Source organism: Bactrocera neohumeralis, chromosome 2 (genome assembly GCF_024586455.1).
Source record: "Bactrocera neohumeralis isolate Rockhampton chromosome 2, APGP_CSIRO_Bneo_wtdbg2-racon-allhic-juicebox.fasta_v2, whole genome shotgun sequence".
Lineage (NCBI taxonomy): Eukaryota > Metazoa > Arthropoda > Insecta > Diptera > Tephritidae > Bactrocera > Bactrocera neohumeralis.
This window is the reverse complement of record NC_065919.1, coordinates 89,029,662-89,042,350: the sequence shown is the minus strand read 5'-3', so window position 1 is coordinate 89,042,350 and position 12,689 is coordinate 89,029,662. Positions and strand designations below refer to the sequence as shown.

The 12,689-nt window shown below is 37.1% G+C and overlaps 1 protein-coding gene across 8 annotated transcripts in view; it reads left to right on the top strand.

Annotated features, from left to right (window-relative positions):
• LOC126767604 (tropomodulin) overlaps nucleotides 1-12,689 on the top strand; it is a 138,395-nt gene that overhangs the window by 16,592 nt on the left and 109,114 nt on the right. The window contains exon 1 of one of the 8 annotated variants that reach the window (XR_007669135.1): nucleotides 9,472-9,558. The exons of the other annotated variants lie outside the window; for them this stretch is intronic. The gene's annotated coding sequence lies outside the window, so the exon portion shown is untranslated. Of the gene's footprint in view, nucleotides 1-9,471; nucleotides 9,559-12,689 lie in introns of those variants that run through there. 8 annotated transcript variants of the gene reach the window in all.

The following is a 12,689-nucleotide window of genomic DNA, read 5'->3' as shown; positions in this document are numbered from 1 at the left end:
TTTTCGAGAAAAGGGACGCAAAAGAAAATATCTAATTATTTAAATATGTATGTGTATATTAATATATGTTTACTTGTATTTATGTGTATAGAGCATGCACTTATAGAATTAACCACTAAGCAACAGAACTCATATTTATACCCTGAACAGGGTATATTAAGTTTGTCACGAAGTTTGTAACACCCAGAAGGAATCGTCGGAGACCCTATAAAGTATATATATAAATGATCAGCATGTCGAGCTGAGTCGATTTAGCCATGTCCGTCTGTCCGTCCGTCTGTCTGTCTGTCTGTATATATACGAACTAGTCCCTCAGTTTTTAAGATATCGTTTTGAAATTTTGTAAACGTCATTTTCTCTTCAAGAAGCTGCTCATTGTTCGGAACGGCCGATATCGGACCACTATAACATATAGTTGTCATACATATTGAACGGTCGAAATCAAGTTCTTGTATGGACAACTTTCACATTTGACAAGATATATTCACAAAATTTGATATATGTTATTTTATAAAGCAACCATGTAATCTCCGAAGAAAATGTTCAGATCGGTTGACTATAGCATATAGCTTCCATACAAACTGAACACATAGTTACTAACAGAAATACACCTGTGAAGGGTATTTATCTTCAGTGCAACCGAAGTTAACGTTTTTTCTTGTTTTCTATGCTTTTAAGTAGATGCCTATGTATGTGAGCATATGTGTATATGTATATATTTTTCTAAAAGAGGGTAAAAGTGGATTTTTTGAAATTGAGATACATATGCGCGTTACTAAAAGAAAATCAAGTTATATGTACATAAGTATGTATATATGCTTTCGTATAATATTCATTTAATATTTTTTAGCTCGAGTGGTATCTCTTTTCTAATGTACATTTTTTTTCTTTAAGATTATCTTAACTTAAAAATTCTCGTTTTTTCCTCGAAATTTTTGCCATATTATTGCTTTTAAACCCTCTTCTATGCAGTTGTTATCTAATGAGCTGAGCTGTTTAATTTTTTCTTCTCCTTTTGTTTTCCAATGAAGTGGGGCCTTCCTCTTCCTCTGCTCTCATCGTATCATCGAATGCGGTACGCACCGTTGCCGTTCCCCTTCTCCTAGTGTTATGCTTTCACTGGCATTCAGCATGTCGGAGAAGTGTTCCCACCATGATTTCAGTATCTTCTGGGCATCAGTCAATAGATCACCAATGGGGATTCTAGTGTATAAGAGTGAACTCTGATCTTGAGACCTTCTCTTACTCATTACATCTTTTCGTAGAATTTTCGAGCAATACCCCTGTCGGTTAACATGACAAGCTCTTCGTTTTCACGCATTCCGGCCTCTCTTTTTTTTTATATGTAAGTGCGTCTCGATTTCTTCTTTAACTCTCGACATCTATCCCATCTCCCATGTGTTGTGGTCAATTGTAACGTTCCGAGGTACACAGCCTGTTTTTTCCACTCCACTGCGACACGGCAGTCCTCATTATACCAGCTGTTCTTTTTGTCTTTTTCGAAACCAATTGTTTCGGTTTCAGCTGTACGTAAGAACTTGAAATGCCGTCCCACACTTCCCTTATACCGAGTTGCTGATGAGTTCTCTTGAAGGCCAGCAGTGCGAGTTGAGCAGAAAATCGTTCGCGCTTGATCAACCACTAGATGATCCCAGTTAGATAGCGTTAAGACTGACCGCTCTTTCAACCAAACCAAATCAATTTTACGCTGTGGTCTTTTCATTGATTTGTCGGTGGATCTTCACCACTTCACAGATGAGAATATGCTCTAAAGCTTTCACAACAACCACTTGGATTAATTTAAGAAATCTCTTTAATACATACATATTTCCAAAGCAGCCACAGTGAACCTGTGAACAATGCCGTCTCTTGACTGCCACATTGCAGGCTAAAGAGAAAAGGTCCATTATATTGATTAAAAACAGTTGTGTGGAACTTTCCTATTTTCAACTGCGCGCCTTTTCCTTTTTTAGTAAAATATGTTCGCCACAAAACAAACAACAACAAATCTTTGCAAGTTCCTTTTGCCGAATGTCACCTTTCTATTATTTTCTTCTCTCTGCTAAGTTCAGAGTGTGAATAACATGACCTAAAATATTTGTGTGCGAAGGAGATTAAGTAGAGGAATTGACACTGAGCAGAACAATGAGGAAATGCTGCTAAGAAAAAATATTTAAAAAGTCCATTTTTATGCAATCTCCTTTGTTAAAATAGGTGAAGAAATGGAAAATATTTTGCTACGCATAAACAGACAAATTTGACATTGGAATTTCAGTTGGAGCTGAGAGATGAAATATGCAGACAAATAGAAAATATTTTTCAAAGGTGACTGATTTTGTGAAAATATGAACTTTCGCTCATATTTCTTGTCTCGACAAAGTATAAAATTTGAAAGGGTCAGGAATCCCAAATATGCCATTTGGTCGCTCAGTTAAACCTTTTACAAACTTTCATGGAATTCACAGAAATAAAAGAAATTATAATTTAACGGCAATTTTGCTTTATCTCTTTATGACGAAAAGCTTTCATTGAAGCAGTTTACGTTCCGTTCAAAATTGTCAAATTTTGAAATTTTTGGCAAATTTGTCAAATTAGTCGCGGATTTTTTACTGTTGCGAAAGATATACAATAGAAATTTCCAAAAAACAGAAAAATAAAAAATAGGATTTTTCAAAATCAAAATATTTTCAATAGTAATGTTCTGAAACAAAGGAGAATTTTAAATTATTATTATTTTTTGTATTTTGAATATTTTAATTTAATTTTGCCAATATTTCACTTGTGCTGCTCAATTAGCTCTACAATATTGCACATCTGTGGAAATTTTTAATTTTCTGCTTTTTTTTATTTGTATTTTGCACTTTCTTTTTGCGTACCCATCAGCGCTCTGATAAATTGCGCGCTCCTGCCAATTCGATTACGTCCGCAGCTGAGGCAAAAATCGCGCAGAAACAAATAAAATACAAATCAGCTGTGGCTGCCAGCGAACGTCAATTGAGCGAGTCATTGGCAACTACTTTTCAAGTTGACAATTTGCTTCCTTTCTTTGGATGTTTTCAAATATACTGACACTAATTAATTGGGTCATAAAAAAATGTTTACGATTTTCCAACAAAATACATATTTTCCTGTATTTTTGTATGTGTGCATGTGTTTATTTGTGTAGAGTTGTAAACAGTTCTAATTCTAATTCTAATTCTTGTTTATTTCATTTATTACACATAATTTAAAGCAAATGCTTTTTTTCTAAACATTTCTGGAAATTTCTTTTCTTTGCAGGTATTTATTGATGAAATCTAACCGCTTAATAATAACAACACAGTGCCAGAACTAGAAGGTAGTGTTAATATACTCGTATTTATAGTCGATTTTAGTTTAAATACAAAAATTGAAATATCAAATTAAAATTAACAAAACCTCAATTTAAATTTATCCTTTCTTGGGTTTTTACATAGTTAATATAGAATAGGTTTTGAATACTGTTATAATAACATAAATAGGGAGAAAATAAAAACCAAAGAAGTGAAAGTATTAAAGGTTAATTATAAGAAATAGCGATGCCATGACTGAAGTTCAAAACCTAAACACATGTGCGGAAAAGTAAGGTAATCATCCAAGGTTTCTTAATACCTTTTAATTGAGAGTTTAATACTGAATTTTCCATTTCTTTTTCGAGTATTACCCCTGTCGGCCAGCTTGTCAAGCTCTTCGTCTGCTTTCCCTCTTCAATTCTCGGTATCTAATCCATCCCGCAAATGTTGTGGTCTATTGTAACGCTACAAAAGGCAGTCTATTTTCTCCTCACTCCTCTTCGTAACAGCTGCTCTTTTGCCTTTTTCGAAAATCAGTGGTTTCGGCTGGAGCTATACGTAAGGAGTTTGAAATACCGACCCACAGTTCCCTTATACCGATTTGCTGACGAGTGCTCTCAGAGAGCAGGAGTGCAAGTTAAGTAGAAAATGGTTCGGCTGTCTGTTGTGATTGCATCTTTTCAACGTCAAACCTTTCTAGTGTTTGTTGACATGGGCTTTTTGCTGCACTGTTTCTTCGTGGATGATGTTAAGTCAAAGCACCCTGACATTAAGTCGTCAAGCAGGATTTTGACATCGTGGCGTAGACAGCTCTCACAGGTGCGTTCCAAGCGCTCATAGAAGGCATCTTTGGTCACATCGTCCTTCTCTTCCGTCGAGGCGTGGGCACAAATCAGCGATATGTTGAAGGACTTCGCCTGATGCTGGTTGTGGCTAGACGTTCATCCACCGAGGTGAATGCCAGGACTCGGCGATGGAGTCTCTCTCCCACCAAGAACCCCACACCGAAGTTTCTGGCCATTGTAGGAAATGCACAAGGACCTACTTGTCTCAGAACTTGTCCAGTCCATCGCACTTTATTGACGACGATGATGTCAACCTTTATTCTTACAAAAACATCAACCATTCCCAATTAAGGGACAAATCCTTAATGCTTTTGCCGTGGCCGTCTATCATTCAAGGCTGTTGTTTTCGTTTCATTGGGGCATTTTACGTGGCGGATCCCAAACCCATCGCACAACCCTGGAGAGGGATAGGTCGCCTTTAATCGAATGTTCTTTGTCTACCCATATGATACTTGGTCTAAGACCGGAAGTCGTGAGTTGCTTGAGCCATATGTGAATGAATAATTTCTGGCCATTCCCAGGTAAACGACGCTCAGAGAAATTTCCCCATTTGTGTGAACTTCTACACATGACTACATCCTGCCATATAAACTGATCGAATAAGATCGTTTATATCAAACTCAAGATTTCCTTGATATGAAAGAATCCCCAGTTTTTAATTTTTTTTTAATTTATGCCTTCTTATATTTCTTTTTTATCTTCTAAACAAAGTTTTTTATCTTCTAAACTTCTTACTCTTAAGCTATTCAATAACAAAAAAAGTTCCTTAAAGTTCGCTTACTAACAAGAGTTCATGGTTATATCAAATACTCCTCTGCTAAGTAACTAAGTCTTCCAAAAAACATCCTCAAATGAATTTCCACTTCTCTGTACTCCCTTTAATGCACCTACATATATACATATATATGTATATATATAAATGCACAAAATATATTTATAAAATACACATGACTGCAATGAACAGTGGCATTTTCTACATAAGGATGTAGCACAGCAGCCCCGCCTTCTTTCCAATACTTGAACGAATTTATTTTAGTTTTTCTCTTGAATTATTTTTCTTTTTCCGTTATTTATAACTGTTCTGTCGCCAAATGCAATTAAGCAACGCATGTTCTCTAATTCTTTAACAAGCACACACCCTGCCAAGCACCGTTAGTCAAAATTTCCTTATTGATCTGCCAACAGGCGAAAAATATGATTTTCTTCTTCTTTCGAAACTATTTATTTGTTGCTGCTTGTGCAGCCGACGGTGGAATTAAATTCGCAATTATAAAATTGTCAAATTTCTATTTTCATATTAATTAGCGCATTTGCCATACTATCTTACTTACTTGCTGTTGTTGTTGTTGTGCCTTTATTTATGCATTAGCCCGCAACTGTTGGCAATCATTTGTTGTGTGCCACACTTTTGCTTGGCGGGCCTCTCGCGTCTTCCGTGCTGTGCTCCTTACAACCATCCCCTTTCGTCGCCACCCCACCCCCGTGCGGCTCAGCTGCCGCATTTTATTAATCTGTCATTTATAGTTTTTATTAGATTTCGGCTGCTCTACACAATTGCATTTGTTAAATTTAATTTGAAATCTAGAACGCCTGCTTATTTCGCCTGTTGATTTGTACCGTTCACTGCTGCTACACTGTTGTTATTGTTGTTGTTTGTGATGCTTAATATTAAGTGCGCTTACAAGACACTTAAGATCGCTGCACTCAGCACCTTGTGTCCGATGTGAATGACTGCTTTCGACGGCTTTCGGTCCGGCCGCCGCCATTGTGCGCCATAAATTAGCGGAAAGGAAGCCAAATGCTCAGGCAATGAAATATGTGAGGTTATTTCCGTTAACCGATTTGCTTTTCGCTGTTGTTCTCTTGTTGCAGCATCGCACCGCACAATATTGCAACATTTTGCTAATAAAGGCGCCCTTAAAATACAATTCTCCGAATATAAATCATTTACTGTTTTAATTACAACAAAAACACTTAAATACAAGCTGAGTGCTTAAGTGGTGCTTTGGTATTATAATTATAAAGTGGTTTTGGTCAGACTAATTAATAAATAATTAACTGCTTCAATATTTTAATCTTGAACCACTGGAAGGATTTCAAATAAATTCAATTTTCCCTAAAATTTTAAAATTTAATCCTAACCTAACTTTTTTTAACCATCCCCGCCAGTTCAATGGGATGTCTGAAGGTATGCGCTACCAAGTATTTAAGTTTTGACCTCCCAAACGCGAGGTAGGCAAGAAAGAATGATGATGAGTTGTTTTCACCTCATCTTGTTCCATACAGCCCCTGCAGATGGCGTCTGGTTGTCTTTTCAGGCTTGCAACAAGAATACCAAAGAGCAATGGCCTATTAAAAGCGCCACAACTAGGGAGAAGCTAGCCTTACTGAGGGCAAAAAGATCACCAAATCTCCTGATCTTGGACCCAAAGGCTTTTGCGACAGCGCATGTTCCGATGATGGCCCAGCTCAGGCGAAGCCCAGCTATCTAGTAGTAGAACACCAGAGGATGCGGTAGCAGGGTCGATGCCATTATAGTGATAGCGGTTAGGGTGCCTTTTCTTGCTAGCTCATCAGCTTTACAATTTCCTGCGATTCCGCTGAGGCTTGGCACCCATACCAGTTTTATCACAAAGGCACTCGATGCTATTGATAGCTAGGTTAGGTACTCCTTGACCAACTCTGAGCACACTGTTAAAGAGCAAGGGTAGTATCGCCATCCTGCTATATGAGGGGGGGTCAGTTCTCTGGAAAATCTCCGGAGCAGTAAATCTATTGCAACCTTAATGGCTTCAACCTGGGCTTAGAAAACACTGCAATGGTCAAGAAGTCTGAAGCTGGAGTTTATACAGAGCTCCTGACAGTAAGCCCTCCACCAATCTTCCCTCCAAGCTTTGACCCATCCGTAAAGAAGCTTACTGCCCCTCTTCTCAAACGGCTTCTTCCCACCCACAGCTCCTTCGCCAGTATATGGGCATAAAAGGAATCGCTATGGAAATTTTAGTCTCAATACCATTATAATAACAATGATTAATCCTTATTTAGTACTTAATATCGGGGTCTTCGATGGTTCCTTGGACAGAACGTATATATGTATATACGTAGGTCCATGTAGCGCGTCTGATATAAATATATCTGACATATATATATAGTTCATTCCACCTTCCAATATACATTTTTTAATATTGTTATACAAATAAATTTAATCCTTAGAATACGTTAAGCTAAAATTTAAACTAGGTCTAACAGGGTCAGATATCGAAGAGTACTTTTAACAAAACAAAAAAACAAGACAAATCATTAACTTCGGTTGCAACGAATCTATAACATTATTCGAAGTTGCATTCCTTATATACATACCCGTATATGCTATAGTGGTCTGATCCAACAGAAACTATTTGAGGATATCTTATAAAGGAAAAAGTTGCCCATATAAGAGCTTGACTTGTATGTCAAGGTATATGATATACTGGTCCGAGTTAGATATTCAAACACTGAGGCACTAGAAACTGAGAAAGAAGATATATACATATATATATGTATATAGGGTCCAGTCGTTACATACTTCGCGACAAACTTAATCTACCTTGTTCAGTTTGTAACAAGTTGAGACATATTCTGAATGTGAGCACTTAATTAATTAATTTAATAACAATTTATATCTTTAAGGAGCTACTCTTAACTCTTAAGGCGTTAAATGGGTTTCTTCTGGTAAAAAACACCATTTTTTTAACGAATCTTTTTCTCATATAAAAAATGAAATATTTTATTAAAATTTTTAATTGCTATAAAAACAAACTATTAACGCAGAAATTCTGAAATTTTTGGAAAAAAAAATATTTTAAACGCCCATGCGAGGCTGTTTCCGTTGGCTCCTCGGAAAAAAATGCGCCCGCGTTGGCAGGACCACAATCGAAAAGAAATGGCCGATCAATTGCCTTCTCAAATGTCCCTTTCAAAAAAATTATTTTATATAAAAATATTTTGCATCCGTTTGGGCATTCTTAAACGTTTGGTGTATACCTAGACCTGAAACGTAAGAAATGGCACCAATTCATTGTGTGTGTAATCGAGAAATTTATATTAGTTTGAGTAAGGCCCCTAGGCAACTGACAAGTATTTTAGCAATTTCCTTTCAATTGCTCCGTTCCGAGTTTCTGTCTGCCTTTACTGAGCAGCAAACCCAGAATTGCTTACTGACGCATAAACACGTCAATATAGTGTCTTTATAGCAAAAAGTGGGCAAAGCAAATGTCGAAGAATGAAATGCAATAGAAACGCCATGCATAAGCGAGCAAAGGGGAACTATTTATGCTGAATAAATAAATTGCATTTTAAATGCTATGAAATATACGCCGAGGAGCCACATACAATAACAACCCCGCACAACCTTCGTCTCCGCACACACACACACAAACCCACATAAGCGCCCACTCAGCTGCCAATGCGCCTGATTGATTTTACAACAATCTCTCCGCTGAGGCGATTGCCAGAGCAATTGATGCAAAAAATGCAGTAATGATCGCAGCAATAACAACAAAAAGTGCCGAAGGCAATAGTAGACATTCGTCTGCATATAATTATCTATTTGTATATGTGAGCAGAGCTGCCACAACAATTGCGATAAAAGTTAATGCCACACAAAGGAAACGAAACAAATTTCCGCAGTTGAATTTTGAATTCGCCAACGTCTCAGACGGCGGAGCATCGTACAAACCGCGCGCGAGCAGGCGAGGCAGAGCCACGGCAGGTAGCTCCCAGCCAAAGGACACTACAAACAACCGAATTCCATGGTTAACTTGCGGGGAATCAGTGCTACAACTAGAGCTTTGCATTTAACTTTGAGTTAGTGAGTGAATCAGTGAGCGGCAGCAAGTGCTTGCAGAGCAAGAAAAAAGCTTTGGAGCCGCAGTAAATGGTCGTAAATGTGTAGTCAACAGGAGCGTTGATTGACAAGTTCAATAAAAGTTTTACATACAAATAAATTGAAGTGTTGAAAAATTCATAAAGTAGAGAAAGAATATTTATTTTTATTTTCCCGTTTTGCAACGCTTAGCCCGATTGACTTATTGTGAGAGTGTGTGCAGCGCTGTCTCGGCAACATAATCACTCATAATTTTGACGTTTTGTAAAAGCCTTCCACGCAGTTGCGGATTATTTCGGAAATCCAATAAATAATAAAATAATTAAATTAAGTAATTGAATAAAGCATTTGGTCGCGGTGGTGATCGGAGCGTAAAATTGAATCATTTAAATAAATTACTGTTACTAGAGCAAAAATTAATTGCGTTTGCCAGCGTGAGACAAATTGAAATTTAATATTTTGCTCGTGTGGTGCCACTCACAAATTTGAACAACACGTGGCACAGTTGCACAAACACACAATGGCAATTACAGAACAGGTGAGTTGTTCATTTGTAAAGACAGATATACATATATGTATATGTATGTATTATGTGCCTATGAAAAATAGGTCAGCAGTTATTTACAAATCGAAATATTTCCGCTATCGGTGGGGTGTGAATTCAGTGAAGGCTGATTTCTGCAGGCAAACATGACAATAACCAAATATCTGAGCTCAATTGTCGATCAGAGGAAACAAGTGAAATTTTTCTTTTGGTTTAAACATTTTTGGAAGATTTAGTTTGAGTACACCCAGCAAGCGATTGTTATGCATTTTAAAAACAATAATCATGCCATATTTATTTTGTAAGCAATAAATGTAATTTACAAGCCTTATCTTCTTTTCTTATTTGGTTTGTGAACCAGAGCTTTTTCCAGTACTCAAATACTGTTGGCCTTTTGTGTTTTAGCGTGGGCAATCCAATAATCTGCTTGACATAAACTACTTGAAGTATTTTGTAAGTTGTCTCAACAACAAATAAACGATCTGTTTTTACTGCCAGCTTATCTGTTCATAAATCTAAGCGTAGACTAATACCAGACAAGTATTATTTACGCCCACTTTGTTCGATGGCAAGATGTTGCTGCTTCCAGGTTGTGTGACACTCTTACCCTCCGAGTGACACTCTCACCCTTCGAGTACCACGACAATGCTGCTTAGTAACGCTCTTGTACTGTTAGGCACCCTGTATACCATCCACACGTGGTTACGCCATTGTTGAGTCGCTTAGCAAACATATGCGCGTGAGTTTACTGTCCAGATGAGAATGCGCTGATAACTTACATGAAAGTATCCTTCTTTCAATATGCCACAGAGGAAAAATCACAACGCGCTCACTTTTGAATATTTTTCCTGTAAATTAGAACAAGCGTGGAAAAAATTGATTGATTTGCTTGCCGTTCGTACCCCTCGTGCAATTGTTATCGAAAAACAAAATATTTGTGCAAACAATGCATTTGCAGAAATGTTTGTTTGTATGGATGTGAATCCGCTTTGAGGTGTGGTTCAAGGTGAGCTAAGGCCATTGTTGCATGCAGCGGCGTCATCGATTGCATTGTTGGCTGCGCTTGTCTGCTTTCCTACCGTTGTTATTGTTATTGCTTTCTTTGTTTTCATTTTTCTATTTGGACTTTGGTATCTTCGTTGCAATTTATTGCTCTTGAATGTATATTCTATCATGAACAAGTGCAGCGCATCGCTATCGACGGCAAATCTCTCAATAACATCGGGTTTTCGTCGCCTCTTTAGCGCTGCCAAGAAAGTCGCCAAAGCCATTGCCAAGGTCCATGGTTTAATTAAATTTGTTCATTATGCTTCTTCATAGCGCTTGCTTTCATTTCTTATTTTCATCTCGAAATGTTTTTTTTCGAATTGAGGGCTCTGAGTGACTGTGTGTGTATGAGGGTGATGAATCTGCGGTAAGAAATCAATAATGTACAGTAAAAATTGATAGATATAGATAAAACAAAACAAGTAAGGAAGAGCTAAGTTCGGGTGTCACCGAACATTTTATACTCTCGCATGATAAAGTGATAATCGAGATTTCATTTTACGTCATTTATATATTTTTCAAATACCGTATTTTTGTAAATTTTATTCCGCTATTATCATTGGTTCCTAATAAATACATATATTATACAGAGAAGGCATCAGATGGAATTCAAAATAGCGTTATATTGGAAGAGGGCGTGCTTGTGAACCGATTTCACCCATATTTCGTACGTGTCATCAGGGTGTTAAGAAAATATTATATACCGAATTTCATTGAAATCGGCCTAGTAGTTCCTGAGATATGGTTTTTGGTCCATAAGTGGGCGAGGCCACGCCCATTTTCAATTTTTAAAAAAGCCTGGGTGCAGTTCTCTTCTGCCATTTCTTCCGTAAAATTTAGTGTTTCTGACGTTTTTTGTTAGTCGGTTAACGGACTTTTAGTGATTTTCAACATAACCTTTGTATGGGAGGTGGGCGTGGTTATTATCCGATTTCTTCCATTTTTGAACTGTATATAGAAATGCCTGAAGAAAACGACTCTTTAGAGTTTGGTTGACATAGCTATAGAAGTTTCTGAGATATGTACAAAAAACTTAGTAGAGGCGGGGCCACGCCCACTTTTCCAAAAAAACTGCGCCCAAATATGCCCCTCCCTAATGCGATCCTTTGTGCCAAATTTCACTTCAATATCTTTATTTATGGCTTAGTTATGACACTTTATAGGTTTTCGGTTTCCGCCATTTTGTGGGCGTGGAAGTGGGCCGATTTTGCCCTTCTTCGAACTTAACCTTCTTATGGAACCAAGGAATACGTGTACCACGTTTCATCATGATATCTCAATTTTTACTCAAGTTACAGCTTGCACGGACAGACGGACGGACGGACAGACAGACATCCGGATTTCGACTCTACTCGTCACCCTGATCACTTTGGTATATATAACCCTATATCTGACTCTTTTAGTTTTAGGACTTACTAACAACCGTTATGTGAACAAAACTATAATACTCTCTTTGGCAACTTTGTTGCGAGAGTATAATAATGAAGAAATCCCGCTATATTTTGAAATTTGTGTATAAAAAGGGAAGAATGCCACGCAAGACTCCAATGAAATTTGCGAAGTTTACGGAGACGATGCTGTATCTGTTCGTGTAGCACAACAATGGTTCGCTCACTTCCATTCTGGAAATTTTAAAGTTTTTACACTGACGAAAGTTTTACACTGATGAAATAATGTCTCTAGCGGAGAAATGGCAAAAAGTGGTCTACCAAAATGGTACATATTTGTTTATTTATTTATTAGTTTAAATATAAAAAAAAGAAGTTTAAGTTTGAATACAAATACGAAAAGACTTTTTCGACTAACCAATATATTAAGGGTCATATGAACCAAAAGATATGAATGTAGCTCCATCGACAGTTTTAAATTTTTCTAAAAAAATCTCACTTTTTCTAAAGAGTTTTTCGGTTTGCAGTTTTAATTTTCTTAATGATCACGAGTTTCTGCAAATCAATCAACGCCCACTGCTGTTTTTGTAATTACATTCTTCAATTTGTTGGTGTTTATTTAAGAATTCGAAAATGTTTTATTTTGCGGTGTAAAATCAATTATGTGCGAACAAATTCAATTTGATTATT